Source organism: Tursiops truncatus, chromosome 10 (assembly GCF_011762595.2).
Source record: "Tursiops truncatus isolate mTurTru1 chromosome 10, mTurTru1.mat.Y, whole genome shotgun sequence".
NCBI lineage: Eukaryota > Metazoa > Chordata > Mammalia > Artiodactyla > Delphinidae > Tursiops > Tursiops truncatus.
This window is the reverse complement of record NC_047043.1, coordinates 3,398,621-3,416,702: the sequence shown is the minus strand read 5'-3', so window position 1 is coordinate 3,416,702 and position 18,082 is coordinate 3,398,621. Positions and strand designations below refer to the sequence as shown.

General features: G+C 48.6%; 1 protein-coding gene and 1 long non-coding RNA gene across 8 annotated transcripts in view; one reads left to right on the top strand and one right to left on the bottom strand.

The window, feature by feature from the left end:
• Positions 1-7,550: 7,550 nt before the first annotated feature.
• LOC109551550 (uncharacterized) lies at positions 7,551-12,211 on the bottom strand. Of its 2 annotated transcripts, XR_002178351.3 has the most exons (4): positions 11,946-12,211; positions 9,183-10,066; positions 8,215-8,346; positions 7,551-7,785 (listed from the first exon to the last, which is right to left on the bottom strand). It is a non-coding gene; the product is annotated as an uncharacterized lncRNA (long non-coding RNA). The 2 variants fall into 2 exon arrangements; XR_012334307.1 differs by lacking the exon at positions 8,215-8,346 and having other exon boundaries at positions 9,522-10,066.
• RPP40 (ribonuclease P/MRP subunit p40) overlaps positions 10,058-18,082 on the top strand; it is a 43,743-nt gene continuing 35,718 nt past the window's right edge. For all 6 annotated transcript variants that reach the window (XM_019945179.3, XM_019945175.3, XM_073810279.1 and 3 more), the window contains exon 1: positions 10,058-11,346. The gene's annotated coding sequence lies outside the window, so the exon portion shown is untranslated. The remainder of the gene's footprint in view (positions 11,347-18,082) is intronic.

Below are 18,082 nucleotides of genomic sequence, written 5' to 3'. Positions count from 1 at the left end.
GGGCCCGGGGTTCAATCCCTGGGCAGGGAACCAAGATTCCACAAGACACACGGCACAGCCAAGAAAACAAAAATACGATTTAGATGTTTTGTTTCTCGTGGATTTTTTTTGCACTAATTTGGATTTTTTAAATATTGAATTAACATATTATTTATCTTGATTGCTGAGGTTTTGGTGCCCCTTAAATTTTGTGCCCAAAGCAGGTGCCCATCTTGCCTCACCTGAGTCCTGGCCCTGTTTCTTGGAGGTAGGTGAAGCAAAAGCTGAGATACGTTTTCTTCCTCAGCAGCCCATCCTGACTCCTTGGGTTAAGGTTTTAGTTTTGTGTTGGCCACACTGCGTGGCTTGCAGGATCTCGGTTCCCCGAGGAGGGATTGAACCTGGGCCACAGCAGTGATAGCACTGAATCCTAACCATTAGACCACCAGGGAACTCCCGGCTTAAGGTTTAATTTAATGTGGTCCTGAAAAAAAAATCTTTTTAAATATATAGAGCATATGCCTGTACATGCACAGAGTATATTTGAAAAGTTATTTTAATTAATTAATTTATTTATTTTTGGCTGTTGTGTCTTCGTTGCTGCGCGCAGGCTTTCTCAAGTTGTGGCGAGCGGGGGCTACTCTTCGTTGCTCTGCGCGGGCTTCTCATCGCGGTGGCTTCTCTTGTTGCAGAGCACGGGCTCTAGGCGCAGGGGCTTCAGCAGTTGTGGCTCGCGGGCTCTAGAGTGCAGGCTCAGTAATTGTGGCGCACGGGCTCTAGAGCACAGGCTCAGTAGTTGCAACGCGCGGGCTTAGTTGCTCCGTGGCATGTGGGATCTTCCCGGACCAGGGCTCGAACCCGTGTCCCCTGCATTGGTAGGCGGATTCTCAACCACTGCACCACCAGGGAAGCCCTGAAAAGTTATTTTAAAAACAGTAATACAGCGTGCTTTGTGGGAGGGCAAAGGAAATGACAGGGAGGGAGCTTGCTTTGGAGACTTGCCTTAGAACGTGTATTTTTAAATTTTTAAGGGAAAAATTTCTTAAGATAAATATTTTTTTTCTTATTACAAAAGCAGTACTTATTCACTATGGGAAAATTAGGCAATACAGTTAAAGTAGGAAACAGAAAGCATAACCATTCATAATCCCATCACTCAACAAGAATCCTGTTAATATCTTTTCCTATCTGCCCCGTTCGCGTCTGCAAACCCGTAGCATCACTGCCTGCTTCGCTGGGATGCTTCTTACCACTTACTGCTTTGGCTGGTTCTGACTTGTTTCCAAATTTTATCTCCAATTAGCACATCTTTGCTTGCAGAACAGGGACTGTGTCTAACTGGTCTTTGTTACTTTCCAGAGTGTAGAATGGGAGGCTTGGTCGGACCTAAAGACCCAAGAGACAGAATAGCTGAGTTCAAACCTCAGCACCATCATTTCTACAAGTTATGTGACCTCTCTGAGCTGCAGTCTCCTCATCTGTAAAATGGGACCAGGTGACTGCCCGTGCAGAGGAAAGAGGGAAAACCCTCGCAGAATGCTTTGCACAGAGCCCACCGTGCTGATGCACAGTAGTTGTTTTCCATTATTACCTGCTGGCACAACGTCTTCATTCGTTAATTCACCATGTATTTATTGCATGCCTGCTCTGTGCCACACACTTCTCGGTGCCGGGGACACAACAGTCAACCAAATGCGAGGCTCTGCCTCCCGTGAGCTCACATTTTATACATTTATTTATTTTATTTATTTATTTTTGGCTGCGTTGGGTCATTGTTGGTGCACGCGGGCTTTTCTCTAGTTGCTGCGAGCGGGGGCTACTCTTCGTTGCGGTGCGCGGGCTTCTCATTGCGGTGGCTTCTCTTGTTGTGGAGCATGGTCTCTAGGTGCGCGGGCTTCAGTAGTTGTGGCGCGTGGGCTTGGTAGTTGTGGCTCGCGGGCTCTAGAGCACAGGCTCAGTAGTTGTGGCGCGTGGACTTAGTTGCTCCGTGGCATGTGGGATCTCCCCGGACCAGGGCTCGAACCCGTGTCCCCTGCATTGGCAGGCGAATTCTTAACCACTGCACCACCAGGCAAGTCCCATCACATTTTAATGTTGGGATCGGAGACAAACAACACACAAGTACGTGAAGTATACATCATCCCTGATAATGATACCTGCTACGCAATATAAATCTTTGCATGTAGTAGTTACTCATTAGACATGTTGGTTGAGTTGATTTCTTTTCCCTACCCTCCCGTCCCACATCTTCTCTCGGTCCCGAGATCCCGTTTCCAGTGTGGTTACATAACATGAGGCCTAAACTCTCGAGACGGACAGTTGCAGACATGGCCCTGGGCGTATGCCTGGGAAGGGCTGCAGCACCCAAGAACGAAGCCCAGAGGTCACACGACATCCGTACCTGTGACATCGGGAGACGCCAGCAGGTGTCTTGACGTGCATTTTCCTCTGGGTGATCACACTGTTGTACTCCTAAGTTTGCACTCCTCGGCGATCGATGGTCACTGTTCTGTGAAGTCAGGACAGTAAACAGCGGACTGTGCACCGTGCAGGGTGAGAGGTCGGGAGGCGCTGGCTGGACAGTGTGTATGACCCTGTGTGCCTGTCTCCAGGGGTGTCGCCTGGCCTCGTGTTTCTGCTGCAGGAACTGCCACGTGTTTACCTTTCCTCTGCTCCCTCCTGACCCTGGCGTCCAGGAGCCCAGCTTGGACCTCCCACTGTGTCAGGGCCAACAGACAACACCACTGTAGGGCAAACACCTGCTTGTCAATAGCAGAAGACCGAAGGCCCAGGGTCAAGATGTATGAGCCCAAGCCCAAAGCAGATGGGAGTGTGGAGACCTGGGATCCTTTTCAAAGGGAAATATAAAACCTAGGGTGTATCCTTACACTGTGACAATGTCGGGCTCTTGGATAAAATGCGTGAAAGTTAGATTATTCCTGCCATATGCCCATAACCCAGCATTAACATATTAGTTCACATAAATTTTAAACCTTCATACTATATATTAATATTTAATCATTATGATTCCATTATTATGATGGTTGAAATTCCTCAGCCATCATAATGGACCTTGGGGAATTGGAACAATAATAAAGGAGAGGTAACTGCACTGGAGCCTAAGGTAGAGGGGTGAGTCCCCCAAACCACTGAACGAAGACAAGTAGGTGTGTCATCCAGAGTGCGAGAACTTGGAGCTCGACAGCTAGAGCCCCTGGGTCTCCCCCATGGACCTCTTTGGTCCCAAGGTTGGGACAGAGGATGGACAGGGGAGGTGGGGGGGGGAGACTGGGGAGGCCTTGAGCCCCCGCTTTAGGTTCAAGCATGTGCCAGGCTCTCAGTTGCTGCCGGGCTGGGCAGCAGGGTCACTGCGCATCTGGAGCAGGGCGTGTGATGTCAAAATACTTTCGTAGCAATATTAAGACATTACTTGCCTTTTGCACTTCGCAGACATCCGCACTGCACAAAAGCAGTGGTGGGTAAAACCGTGCCAGCACCCTTTAAGAATATCCTAGATAAACCAGTGAAAATTATAAATTTTATTAAATCTCAACACTAGTACCTGACTTTCAATATTCTATGTGGCGAAATGGGAAATACACACAGAGCACTTCTACTACTGACATGTGATGACTGCCCAGAGGAAGAGCACTGGGAAATCGTTGTGAGTTGAACCAGCTGCTTTTTTTCGTGAAACACCATTTTTTCTTAAAAGAATGACATAAACCACGGACATTCACATTTGGGCACGTAGAAGACATTTTCTTAAAAATCGCTGAAGCGAGTCTCTGACTTCAAGAAAAACAACAGAAAGAATGTGTTGCCGATTCTGAAATCTGAACTTTGAAGGAAAAATTGTAATTTGAAATACTTGCATCTACCACGGGATTGACAGCTTCCCAGCACTTGCAGGCTTCTCTGATGAGATCAGCAGTGAAACAAATGTGATTTTTTAAAATTTATTTATTTTATTTATTCATTTTTGGCTGTATCGGGTCTTCATTGCTGCACGCGGGCTTTCTCTAGCTGCGGCGAGCAGGGGCTACTCTTCATTGCGGCGCGCGGGCTTCTCATAGCGGCAGCTTCTCTTGTGGAGCATGGGCTCTAGGCACACGGGCTTCAGTAGTTGTGGCATGTGGGCTCAGTAGTTGTGGCTCACAGGCTCTAGGGCTCAGGCTTAGTAGTTGTGGCGCACGGGCTTAATTGCTCCACGGCGTGTGGGATCTTCCTGGACCAGGGCTTGAACCCGTGTCCCCTGCATTGGCAGGCGGATTCTTAACCACTGCGCCACCAGGGAAGCCCACAAATGTGATTTTTGATAGTGGCTGATGAAAGGTGGTGATGTTTGGAGGAACTGCATTTCTCATTAAATCAATATTTTCCAAACAGGCAATGTATGATGTTACAGAATGGCGTGTGGGCCACTGTATATAAAATAGATGAACAACAAGGATCTACTGTAGAGCACAGGGAACTATATTCAATATCTTGTAATAACCTATACTGGAAAAGAATCTGGAAAAGGAGATATATATATATATATATATATATATATATATATATATATATATATATATCTGAGTCACCTTGCTGTAACCTTGAAACTAACACAGCATTGTAAATTAACTATACTTCAATTTTTAAAGTGGTGAAAAAAAAATTTTTAATTATCGTTATAGGGCATCTCTGTGCTGGAGATCAACGAGAGGAATAAACTTAAGGTCGGGCTTCCCTGGTGGCGCAGTGGTTGGGAGTCCGCCTGCCGATGCAGGAGACGCGGGATCACGTCCCGGTCCGGGAGGATCCCACATGCCGCGGAGCGGCTGGGCCCGTGAGCCATGGCCGCTGAGCCTGCGCGTCCGGAGCCTGTGCTCCGCAACGGGAGAGGCCACAACAGTGAGAGGCCCGCGTACCGCAAAAAAAAAAAAAAAAAAAACTCAAGGTCTTCTCAGGGCTTTTCTGAGCCTGCACCCTTCCTAAGGTATGTGCTGGGATTTTCTAGATTTCTCTGTATATGTGGTTTCTTTTGAACGTTTTAGTCCTTTGATGTCTGACTCCCAAAGGGGAAAAAAACCAGAACGTAAAAACAAGCACCAGTTCTTTAAATTCTCTAGAAGTTGTTTCCGCTGGAGGCTGCAGGGTTTGTATCAAAAACAGTGAAGGCTGCAGCAACGCTGCCCGTCTCTGTGTCTGCACCGCTGTGATCAGAGCAGCAATCCGTGACCATAGCACAGATCCCTGTTATTGGAGCACAGGGTCCTTCTTGCCTACCCCAGCTCCTGCAAGCTGCATGCAACCTGTTCTCAGAAATTGTGCTCAGCTGCTTGCCGGGTTGGGGGGTGGGGGCTGGAGGATACGCAGTGCTACTGTGATAAGAGCTGAAATTGACCAAACTTCACAACTATGAGAAGTGGTCACAGAGTGTGGTTTTCAACCACCAGTTTTTTCCTTTTTAATTTTATTACTATTTTTTTGTTTAAGAATTTTTTATTGAGGTAGCAATGGTTTATAACATTATATAGATGTGTCGAAATTTTTTTGTTTAAAAAAATCGTGATAAAATAAGACACATTAAATTTACCATCCTAACCTTTTTAAAGCGTGCACTTCAGTGGCGTTAAGTACATTCACACTGTTGTGCAACCATCACCCCTAGAACTCTTTTCTTCTTCCCAAACTGAAACTCTTCACTCATTAAACAATAATTCCTCATTCCCCCTGCAACCCAGCTGCTGACAACCACCATTCTCCTTTCTGCATCTATGAATTTGATGACTCTGTGTACTTCCTGTGAGTGGACTCATACTATGACTGGCTTATTTCACTCAGCATAATATCTTCAAGGTTCATCCCTGCTGTAGCTCATGTCAGAATTTCCTTCCTTGGGCTTCCCTGGTGGCGCAGTGGTTAAGAATCCGCCTGCTAATGCAGGGGACACGGGTTGAAGCCCTGGTCCGGGAAGATCCCACATACCGTACAGCAACTAAGCCCGTGCGCCACAACTACTGAACCTGCGCTCTAGAGCCCGCGATCCACAACTACTGAGCCTGCGTGCTGCAACAACTGAAGCCCGCGCGCCTAGAGCCCGTGTTCTGCAACAAGAGAAGCCACTGCAACGAGAAGCCCGCGCACAGCAACGAAGAGCAGCCCCCGCTCGCCACAGCTAGAGAAAAGCCTGCGCGCAGCAACGAAGACCCAACGCAGCCAAAAATAAAATAAATTAAAAGAAGAAAAGAATTTCCTTCCTTTTAAAGGCTGAATAATATTCCATCGTGTGTTTATGCCAAAGTTTGTATTTAAAGGCTGAATAATATTCCATCGTGTGTTTATGCCAAAGTTTGTATATCCATTCATCCACTGATGGACACTAGGGCTGCTTCCACCTTTTGGCTACTGTGAATAACGCTGCTGTGAACATGGGTGGGCAGATCTCTCTGAGATCCTGCTTTTGATCCAAGCTACAGAATTCTGAGGTGCTTCATCACATAGCAGTAGACAGCCAGCACGTTGAGCTGTGATTAGACCTCACCGGCTGAAATGGTGGGAGGATGATGGTTGCTGAAGCAGAGAAGCGCATTGTCTGTGTCAGAGCATGGGGTCCAGCTTTAGAGACTGGTCGCTGACTGGGTGCCACCAGGTCCTCCACTTAGGCGGTGGAAGCTCTCACTTCCCTGGCTGTTCGGTAGAGAGGATGAAGCAGGTTACCGAACAGCAGCAGTTTATAAAAGGATTCATGACTGTCATCAATAAGGAGAGACTACTGAGACTACTCTGTATTCAGGCTGGACCGGCTGCTAACATGTCCCCTCCACCAGGACGATACTAGAGCCAAGTGTGGAAAATCAGAGGTGATTTGGTCAGGCCAGTGCTGGAGAGTTGAGAACCAAGAATTAAATCAACCTTAGCTTTCTCTCTTCTTTTTCTGTGTGTGTGGGGGGGGGGGCGGGGGGGGGCGGGGCAAGGGGCTGCACTGCACGGCTTGCGGGATCTCAGTTCCCAGACCAAGGGTTGAACTTGGGCCACGGCGGTGAAAGCCTGGAATCCTAACCACTGGGCCACCGGGGAACTCCCTCAACCTTGGATTTCATCACAGGCCTGATGGGATGGACTGTCACAGTCGAAGTTCACCAAGGCTGACAAAGGAAAGGAAGGAACTACGGCCACCTTCCTGGAGCAAGTCCAGTGGAGGTCAGCTCCAGGCACCAGGGAGCACCTGGGGATCCTGCTCTGAGGAGGTGAGCCTCACCCTCTTGACGTTGGTAGTGGGGAATGAGAGCTTCCCCAGCTGTTTTTAAAAATAGTGTATTAGGGCTTCCCTGGTGGCACAGTGGTTGAGAGTCCGCCTGCCGATGCAGGGGACACGGGTTCGTGCCCGGGTCTGGGAAGATCCCACATGCCGCGGAGCGGCTGGGCCTGTGAGCCATGGCCGCTGAGCCTGCGCGTCCGGAGCCTGTGCTCCGCAACGGGAGAGGCCACAGTAGTGAGAGGCCCGCGTACCGCAAAAGTAAAAAAATAAATAGTGTATTAATAGAAAATTTGGGTTATACTAAGGCCAACATCAGGAGACAATGGCTATTGAAAAGATGTTTTATAATCACAGCTCCTGAGAGGAGGGGGCGTGCCATGCCATGGGGGGGGTGGGGCACACGGAGAAGCACCAGGGTTGGTCAGGAGGCAAGCCTCTATTGTGGTTTCCATGACAACAAGCCAGGGACACTTCCCGCCTCCTCAGACCTTCAGGGTTTGGAGCTGCCCCCATGTTGGCTCTGGTTGTAGCCATCTGGGTTGTTTCGTGGCCAAAGGCCCCTGTGAAAGAGATAACAAAATGAGTGAACTTTCCTTCCTCTTGCTGGACACAGTGACCCAGAGGAGGGAGGAATTAAGTCCTTAAACCAGCGTCATTGCTCCTGGTTTGCAAAGAGAAATGCTGGGAATCCCCAGGGAGTGTCTTCAGCAGGCTGGTTGGGGAGGAGTGTATCCTGATCCACGGGAGGGGGAAGGACGGAGGGGGGCTGAGGGCTGAGGCAGCACCTCTGGGAAGCACGGTAGGACACTTTCCTTCCCAGCAGAGGCCCACAAAGATGAGGCAAGGGAAAAGCACAGTCGTCTGTGTTCACCTCTGGACCTTTCCTCCGGCTCCTGCCACCTCCCACCTCCTGGTTAGATCAGTTCCTGGTCCCTAGGGTCAACTCTGTGCAGAATCCAGGTGCTAAGACAAGAACGTTAGAAACTTACAGAATCCAGAAAGGCTGAGTTGATGGAGTAAACAGACAGAGAGGAGAGGAGGTGGGGCAGGCGGACCCTGTGGACTGGCTATCAGGTGGTCGAGCAAAGCAGAGGTAAGGTCTCCGGGGGCTGTGATGAAGGCTGTGGGGTTGAGGGGCAAGAGGGAGATGAAGAAATATAACTTCCTGGGACTTCCCGGCGGTCCAGTAGTTAGGACTCCGTGCTCCCACGGCAGGGGGCACGGGTTCCATCCCTGGTCCGGGAACTAAGATCCCGCGTGCAGGCACGACCGAAAAAAAAAAAGAAGAAATATAATCTTTTATAGATGTCTTCCTGGGTTTTAAGAAAAAAGAATGTTTCCTCTTTAAATTTCTCTCCAGATTTGCACGGCTTTCGGTCCTACTTTTATGTCAGGCTGTTATTTCCTGGAAGGTGACACCATGCCGGGACTGGGCCACGTTGAGGTCCCACGTTTATGTGGGTTACCTTGAATTGAGATGTGTGTTTTCATCAGCTACATCCAGGGATGATTTTGCTGCTGCCCGATTTTTATAGAAAAGCAGAAAAAGCATCCCTGGCTTTCATGTTTTGGGAGAGAGAGAAGCCTGGGTGTGGCCCTAAGGCCCACAGATGCTCTGATTTCATCTCCCTTCCCAAGCGCCCTATTCTGATCTCAGGCTCGGAGGTAAAGTGGGTCTGTTTTCTGAGGGAGCGTCTACGCAATGCCAGACAAACTGGAGGAAAAGTAAACAGTTAACAGACAGCGGTTTGGTCTCCGGATTGCAGAGCGGTCAGAAGGGGTGGTTCGGCTCACGGTCTATGGTTTATTTCACAGTTTTCCCTTCCCTCAACGGTCTTATCCGAGTGACTGTTTCAGGTTTAAGCAGGGGAACCAGGGCTCTGCAACTTTTCTCAGCCAGAGAGATCTGGGCTTCTTTGTTTTGGAAAGCAGTAATGTCACGCCCAGTGTCACTTACTTCTGGCAAGTGGGACAGCTGATGGATGACTTCAGGACGGGGACCTGAAGCAGGAGAGCGCGAATGGGAAGAAAAACGTGCTGCCGGCGGGCTGCCGCTCTCTGGCGCCTCGGATGGTAAACCTCTGTGGCAAGAGACACCCCCGACCTCCGCCCCCTGCGGCAGTGTAAAGTCAAGAGTAGTGGCTTGCTACTTGTTATTTTTAACTCTGAGGGGACGATTAGGGCCTTGCGAGCTTGTCCCCAGAGGCCCCGGTCCGAGCTGCTGACTCAGAAGACACAGACACACTCCCTCCCGGGGGCAGTAACAGGGCTCCTTAATTGGTTTGAAAAATGGCACCTGGATCCCAACAGCTGCTGCTCTCTGGCTGCGGCGGGGGAGGGAGGAGGACGCCAGCTCCGCTGCAGCCTGCAGAGCCCCGCCTCGGCTTACCCTCACGCACCGCCTTTCCGTTCCTTCTCCGTGTTGTTCATTTCTGGCGCCCCTCCCCCAACGCTCTTTCCGAGCCTGGTCACGTGACCAGGCCTCTGCTCATCCTCCGCGCTGACGCTGCTGGAGGCAGCACTTCCTGCCTGTGCTGCTGGGCTGGTAAGTCCTTAGTGAGAGATTCCTCTTCTGTCCCTCTGGCCCTAGGCAGCCCTCGTCTGCTCGTACCTCGGATGGAAAACTTGCGTCTTGTTTTCTCTCGAGCATTTGTCCGTCTGTCCTTAACTGCTCCCTTTGCTGCCTCTGAGTTCCGAAGTGTGCTCACTGTCCGGCAGGGCTCCAGGCGTCCTTCTCGGGAAGCAGGGACACTGGAACACACCGGCCCCCCACGGGTGAGAGCAGGTTCCCCACTCTGGCTGGGAGGAGAGCTGAGTTTTCTTTTGCCTTGGTTTCCTCATCTGTCAATGAAGAGGGTTGGGTTCAATCAATTTGTTCTCAAATTCCTTTTTTCTTTCAGCGGTTTTATTCAAACAAAAACTAGCAGGAAACACATCCTGCAGAGCCCTGTCCACTCAGCTTCACGCCCTCTGTCCCCGGCTGACCCCTCTCCCCTGGGGCTCCGCAGAGCACAGCTCGGAGATCACCAGACTGGACTCTCCCCAAGGCTCCTTTCAGCTCTAACAGGCTGGGATCTTGGGGCTGGAGTTTTCAGGCAGGACCCCAGGAGAGGAGAGGGGTCTGCAGTGGGGCAGCCTGGCCCCTCCCATCTATGTGCTCGGGGACAAGAAAGCGCCGATGACAACTGCTCGTGCTAGTGGCCCCGCAGCCTCTAGCCTCACTTTACCTAAAATCCAGTTGGGGAAACAGATGGGCATTTGCCAGCATCCTGGCCCCCCCTGGGCGGCTGAAGAGGCAGAGGCCACGTGGAGGTTTTTGCACTTTTTTTTCAGTACAGTGGAAAGTTGTTGAAAGGTTTTAAATACAGGCTCAGCAAGATCTGATTTACACACTTAAAAGATTTACATGCTTAAAAAGCTCTAGTATTAGGTTGGAAAGTGGATTGCGAGGATAAACCTGATAGCAGGAAAATCTGCAAACGTATTAGTTTATTCATTAGTCTTACTGAGAGATGACAGGATACCCAGGAGAAGGGAACCTCATGTCTACACAAAAGCCTGCGCAGCAATGTTCAAGCCGCACTGTTCATAATAGCCCAAAAGTGGAAACAACCCTAACGGCCACCAGCTGCCCAATGGATAGACAAAATATGGGGTATCCATACGGTAAAAATTAATGAATGGAAACCTCAGTTAAATAGAGTCGGGAGACCATCCGGGGGAGGTCTCACCCCTGCGTGGACAGCAGAGCCCAAGGGGGAAAGAAGAAAGATTCCCCTTCTTTCTGGCCAAGACTCAGCCAATAAGAAACAGGGGCTCTGTTTACTAAGCCCACCCACCATCCTCTCCCCTCTATAAAAGCGGCTCCTTCCCTCGCCTCACAGGGGTTTGCACATGGCCGCCACGGTTGAAACCTCGAGTTGCAGTTCTCTGCTGATCCCGAGTAAACCCGTCCTTGCTGGGGAATAGCTGGCGGTCTTTTCACTTCAGGTCAACATTTTGGCGACCCATCTGGGAACCAGAGAAGACCCCTGACAGCTCCTGGGCTGCTGAGCAAACAGGTGCGGTGCCCACCTGGAGCTCGTTGTCACTGCTTTTCTCACCGACCCTGGATTTTGAAGGTACATCTTTCTCCTGGGTCCAGCTTCTTTGCGTTTGCAAGCTCTGCAGGTTCTATTCAGGATGGATGTTAAAGTCTGGTCCTTTCTGGTCCAGGCCTTGTTCTGTGTGCACGTACTCATTCGGCACTTCCTGTTCCAACTGGCATAGGCTTGCCTTTTGGGTGGATTCATGGAACGCGGTCTGTTCTAGGGAGCCAGGCTGAGGAGCCTTTGCCCAGGCTCCTCTGGGACCAGACTGTCGCCTTAGAACTGGCTGGTGTTAGGCCTGTGGGCTGTTTGAGCTGTTTTGGCTGTTTGAAAATTAGTCTTGGGAGTTCCCTGGTGGTCTAGTGGTTAGGATTTGGCGCTCTCACTGCCGAGAGCCCGGGTTCAACCCCTGGTCGGGGAACTGAGATCCCGCGAGCCACGCGGCCAAAAAAAGAAAAGTCACTTACTCCTGCCAAACAAACAAAAAATCACCTCTGAGAAACGAGATCCCAGTTATTCAAATATTTTGAGGGTGCTCCTCTGCGCTACTAACAGCCTCCTGATATCTGTCTGATGTTATGTTTTAAAATCGTGGTCCTTCCTCATTCACTTTTCTAACTAAACGGACTCACCTGACCAAAGGCAATTTAGAATCTCAGCAGCCGTTGTGCGGAACTTCTGAAATCCCCGAACGTTCTTTTCTTAAAACTGAACTGGACAACCACAGTTTTCAAATTTCCAGAACTGACTGGAACACCTACTTCTGTTGGTATTTTGAGGCTTCCACATGTTGTTAGGAGCCTGAAGTTGCCTCTCTGCAAAATAAGATGTTAAGATTAACCGAGGCCAACAGACAATTAAAGCTAAAGTGGTTCCTGAAGCGCAGGCTCTTCCTCGGCGTCTTTGCCTCAGGCGCGGCCCCCCAGCACTGTCTTCCTTCTGCCCTTCTCTGCCGCCTGCCCCTCCTCTACACCCTCAGCTCCCCCCAGACTAATTCTCTTGCCCAACTTCCCTTTTTCTCTGAAATTCTTTCCACTCCCTTTTCCTCTAAACTGGTCAGAACCTGTCCCTTTAAAATTCAGCCTTTTGAGAATTCAGAGGCTAAACCCTTAATTTCTTTTATTTTCTCGCAATAAAGCAGGATTTTTAATACTCATTTTACTGGTGAAGAAACTTAGGCACAGAGAATATTAAAGGGTTTTTTGCCCATACTCACATAACAGGAACTCTTCGGAGTTACTGCATGAGTGTGAATGCGTGTACACTAAACCGTAATGAATTACAGAAAGAGTTACCGTGTCTGGGCATTCCCAACAAACGTTATAGGTTGAATTTTTATGGAATGCAGGTGGCGTTTCTGTAGTTGTCTCCTATCTTGAGAGATACTCAGTGGGAGTCACTGCCTGGTGCAACAAGTGTTTATGTCTTTGAAACCCTCAATTTCTTATACTCCCTGGACTAGAGCTGAACTGTGAGCCACAGTCACAGATATTCCTAAAGTAACCAAGGATCCTCACACATTTGCTGAGGGATTTCACACAGTCATTCATACCTAGCAACCTGGATTCTCCAGCTTATCTCAACTAGTTCATATGCTTGTCAGGGAAGCCAGGCCCAGCATTCAGTTTGCGGCTAATTGGCAGGGTCCTGAAGGATCTCTAGAATTACAACTGGGAGACCTGGCCATTTACTTATATGATCAGACTCAGGCAATCACTCAGTGACTTTATCAGGCCATTCCTAGGACTTTTCCAAAGACTGTTGATGGGAGCAAAATTCAGGCTTGCACACAAAAATCTGATGAATCTGTTCATGACTATTACAATCAACTTCAGATTATTTTAAAGGAAAAATCTGGTCTTCTTTAGATGTTGATTCCACCTGGGTAGCTTTTAACTCTGCTTCTTAATGGGCTGAAACAGGACCTTTCCCTTCTAGTAAAAAGCACCAGGATGGAGTGGGAAACCCTCCACTGCAGACTTAGTAAATCTGGCCAACCAGCTCTCTCATGCTGGATGCATCTCCTCAAAGAAAGGCCGCCAGAAGTCTTAATTTTCAACTGAAGCAAACAAAGGCCCCTAAACAAAACCAAAACCCTCCTAGTTTCTGCTGTTATTGCAAAGAGCCAGGACATTGGGAAAGAGACTGTTACAAATGTAAGTGCTTCAGGCGCCTTCAGCCTTCTAAGGTGCCTTTCCAACATCCTCCTGATTCTGAATGACCCAAGGAACTACAGGGGCTCTTCCCAATCTTCCCTCTTAATTGGCTTGGAGAAACAGTTCTCCAGATTGGGGTTGAATCTCTTCCAGTCCTAACTGACACTGGAGCCAGAGTGCTCAACCCCACTACTACGAAACAGCCCCTGCCTCAGAGTGCTGAAACCGTTCCAATAGTGGGGATCTGTGATGCACCTCAAAAGGTTCCTGTCTCTGAACCTATTCCCTTTTGTTTAGGCCCTTTGAGAGACAGACATGCCTTCTGCTTAGTTCCTCTGCCCCTACCCACTTATGAGCCTGAGATTCCTTAGAGAAGTATCACGGCAGAATTTCTTTCTCCAAAAGGGGGAAATAACTCTAGAACTTGACGGCAGTCATCAAAGCAGCCAACCAGGTGAATTAAATGACCCTTTGACATCTTTTATTTGCTCCACCTCTGTTGGTGCTAGAGCTGATTCTGGAAACACTGATCGTTTGTCCCCTTTGAATCAGCTACCACCCTCCTTGTGGGCAAAATCTCAAACTGATATTGGCAAAATTCACAGCGCACCTCCCATCAAGATTCAAATAGATCCCTCAGAACTTCTTCCTGGAATTACTCAATACTTGTAAGTAAAGAAGCCCTTCAAGTCATACAGCCCATAATGGAAGACTGCAAGGCTCAGTGTCCCCTCTATTAGTCCCTGTAACTTTCCCATTTTACTGGTGAGAAAACCTAAGGGCCGAGGGTGGAGGCTAGTCGAGGCCCTCAGAACAATAAACAACGTTGTTATCCTTCGACACCCTGTGGTCCCTAACCCTCACACTTACTAACGTCCATTCCCACCGGGAGGCATTCTTCACTGTAACTGGCTTATGCAGTGCCTTCTTCAGTATCCCAGCTGAGGAAGCTAGCCAACACTTTGTTGCCTTCACTTGGGAAGAAAAACAACTCACCTGGACAGTAATCCCTCAGGATCTTACTGAGAGCCCTTCTTATCTTTTGCAAATCCTAAAGGTTGATCTGAGTGATACAGAGTTCCCCAGAGGTTCTGCTTTGCTGCAGTACGTGGAATGATTTGCTTCTTCACTTTCCTCAAGCCTCCTCACAGGATGACTGCATCCACTGGCTAAAGCTTTTAGCCTTAAAGGGACATAACGTCGACAAGGAAAACTGCAGTTTCAAAACCAGATTCCATATTTGGGGCATCTGATATCAGAACAAGGGCTAAACCAAGGTCCAGATAGACTTCATCATGTCCTAAGTTTCCCAAAACTAAGTGCCAACTGTGAGGTTTTCTTGGGCTAGTTGGTTATTGCTCTAATTGGATTCCAAATTTCTCTTTTATGGCCAAACTTCTGTATGTTTTACTAAAGAATAACAAGCCTGACCTAATTTTATGGGAAGAATAGGACTACATAGGCTCTAAGGCCTTAAAGAGAGTTTGATGAACCCACCTGCCCTTGGGCATCACATTGTATATGAAAAGGAAGGGAATGCCCTTGGGGTGTTTATCCCAAAACACAGAGGCCACCATTGACCCATAGGGCACTATAGCCAGCAACTGCCCTGTAAGGGGGGGGGAGATACCCTCTGTTGCCTGAGGGGCATTACTGCCACTACCCTTTTGATTCTAGAGCTCTCAAAGAAAAGGAATAGAAATTAGTGACAGGTTGGATCTCAGGCATCAGAGAGAGAGGAGTCTGGTTCTTAGGCTCCAGAAGTGTTAGCCTGCGTGGACGGGAGTGCCACTGAGCAGGGCGAGTACAGAAGATGAGAAGCAGATTGAGTGGGAGCCGTGGGGTGAGAGGGGGCGTCTGTGCAGGGAGGGCTGCCTTGAGGTGGGACTTCCACGGGGGGGTGTGGCCAGCGGACAGAGGCAGCAGTCTGTCCTGAGATGTAGATGTGGGCGCTGTCACGGAAACAGCCCAGCCCACCATGCTGTCTGGTCCTCCGTGTCTTAGGCACGCAGCTCCCTCCATCCTGAGCACCTTCCCACCTTCTCTGCTCTGATGCCACCTCCATCCTAACCACTCTTCCCCGCCCCTCCCATCCCAGGCAGGGCCCTGTGCTTACATTTACCTATGTTCTGACTACTTCGTACTGATGCTGAGTGGTTTTCAGTCTGTGTCCCCCGCTGGGACAGGGTTCCTAGTACATGGCAGGCAGACAGGCATGTGGTTATTGAACTGGAGTAAAACTTTAGCGTTGGTCCATCCTCTTAACTATTTGGGATTGTTTTCCCCACCGACCCCCGTTTTTAAGCCACAAGACCAAAACCTCATGAGGCATTCCAGGTCTGGACCTACGGTGAGGCGGCATGCGGGAAAGGGCCCAGGAGTGAATTTCACTGGTCTGGTCGCCAGTGTTGGTTCTGCCCTGAGCTCACGGCTTCTCTTTAGGTAGATTATTTTATACATCCTCTAGGACCTAGTGGCTCAGCTATAAAATAAAATAACGCCCGTGACCTAGGTATTCTCTGAGACAGTGCATCTGACAGCTTGCTGTGGTGACAGAGATTCTCCATGTCTGCGCTTCCAGTGTGACACCAATCGCCCCAAGTGCAGCCACTGAGACTGAAATGTGTGTGATTGTGTTGGAAGCTCAGCCCTGAGACCCCTTCCGGCTTGGTGATATCACTTCCTTTGTTGCGCTGTGCATTCAGTCTAATTTTCAAGTTCTGTCCGTATGAAAATAGAAAACTCAAAGATAGGCTATCTTTTATCAGGTTTTTGTTTGTTCAGCAAAATGTCAACATGTTTATAATATTAACTAATCATAGAGAAAACTTTTTATATAATTAGTTTGAGGAGCTGAGGGACAAACAAAAGGCTGTTCCAGCTGCAGGGCATAGGGAGGTGAGTCAAGGGTCCTGGGAGGAGGGACAGTGCCTTGAACAGACCAGACTTGCCCATGACCCCAGCTCCTGACAGGTGCCATGCAAACAGCCCCACCTGTGCCTCCGCTTCTGCCTGGGGAAGGGGAGGGGGTCCAAGCACTGAGGAGCTGCTGCATCTGCCCACCTATTGGGAGCTGCCAGTTTGGGCACAGACTCACTGCTGTCTATGGACCTGTGGCCCCCCAGCCCAGAAACGCTGTCGTGGGAGCGGTCCTCGCTAGGGGCCATTTGGCAATGTCTGGAGATGCTTTTGGTTGTCACCAGTTGGGGTAGGGAGTGCCACTGGCTTCTAGCGAGTAGAGGCCAGGGGTGCTGCAAACATCATACAATGCACAGGACGGCCCCACAGCAAAGAATGATCCAGATGCCCCGAGTCTCAGTAGTGCTGAGACTGAGGAGCCCTGACTCGTAGCTGTGTGGACTCTAGAAATGCAAAGCTCCGTCACGGCAACTCCTGGATTCCTGCAGCAGAGTGACTTTTGAATAAATGACGTGGCGTATCTTCAGGACAATTTCATCATTTGGTTCTCCTTATTCTGTAGACAAAAGCCAGCAGTTGTTATAGTTTCCTACTATTTACATCACGTTCAATTTTATATGAGCTAGGCAGAGCCCAGATGACATTAAACAATGAAGTGAAAAAAGATCAGTTGCAAAATTTTTTTATTATTTTGATCGATCGCAATCATTTTCTATGAAAGAGATTTTCTCTCTTTGTTCATTGATAATTGTGGCTTTTTCTCCCTACTGGTATATATTGATATATGCATAAATTTGTATATACTTTCAAATGGGCTATAATTTGTTATTCCAACTTGCCTGTTATTTATAAATGTGGTTAGATAATATTCACCAGACAATAATCAGTATTTAATACTTTTATTCAGGAATTTCATGTGTGTTATAAGCCATGAGCAAGATGAGATTCCTGCTTCACGGTGAGGGAAAGCAAAAGCCAGAATGCGGCATAAGTGGTTTCCTCAAAGCTGCAAGAGGATTGAGTTCCAGATATTCAGTATTTCTGTCCCTTGGGTCTCTGTATACAAAACACCTTAGAAAATAATTACTTTTTTGTTTAAACAGCTAAACTTTTCATTTGCTCTGTCTTAAAACTGTGTTTTATTGAGGTATAATTTACATATATTAAAATACACGGTTTGAGTGTTAAAAAACAGAATTCAACTGAGTAAATCTTGAAGATTTTATTGGCTTTATTCCATGATTCATGGACTGGGCATCATTCAATCCAGCAGATAGAAAGGAGCTCTGAGGAGCTGCACAAAATGAGATTTTCAAGGCAGAAGGGAGCGGGAACCAGGAAAGTATACCAGGCCAAAAGTACGGTTGCTAATTGTAAGGTTACTTTCCTTTAGGGAATGGCGGGGGTCTATCAGGCAGATGACCTAAGTGGTGCTGGCCAGGTGATTTCTGATTGGTCGAAATTCCATTTCTGGGAGAGGGGGCAACTGTGATTAAGTCTCTGTTTTGTGATGTGGGGCTTGGCATAAGTAACTCCATTTTGGATCTGTTGTCTGATTTTTAACATGAGTTATGACTTTAAATTTTTTTTTTTTTTTTTTTTTTTTTTTTGGTGATACACAGGCCTCTCACTGCTGTGGCCTCTCCCGTTGCGGAGCACAGGCTCCGGACGCACAGACTCAGCGGCCATGGCTC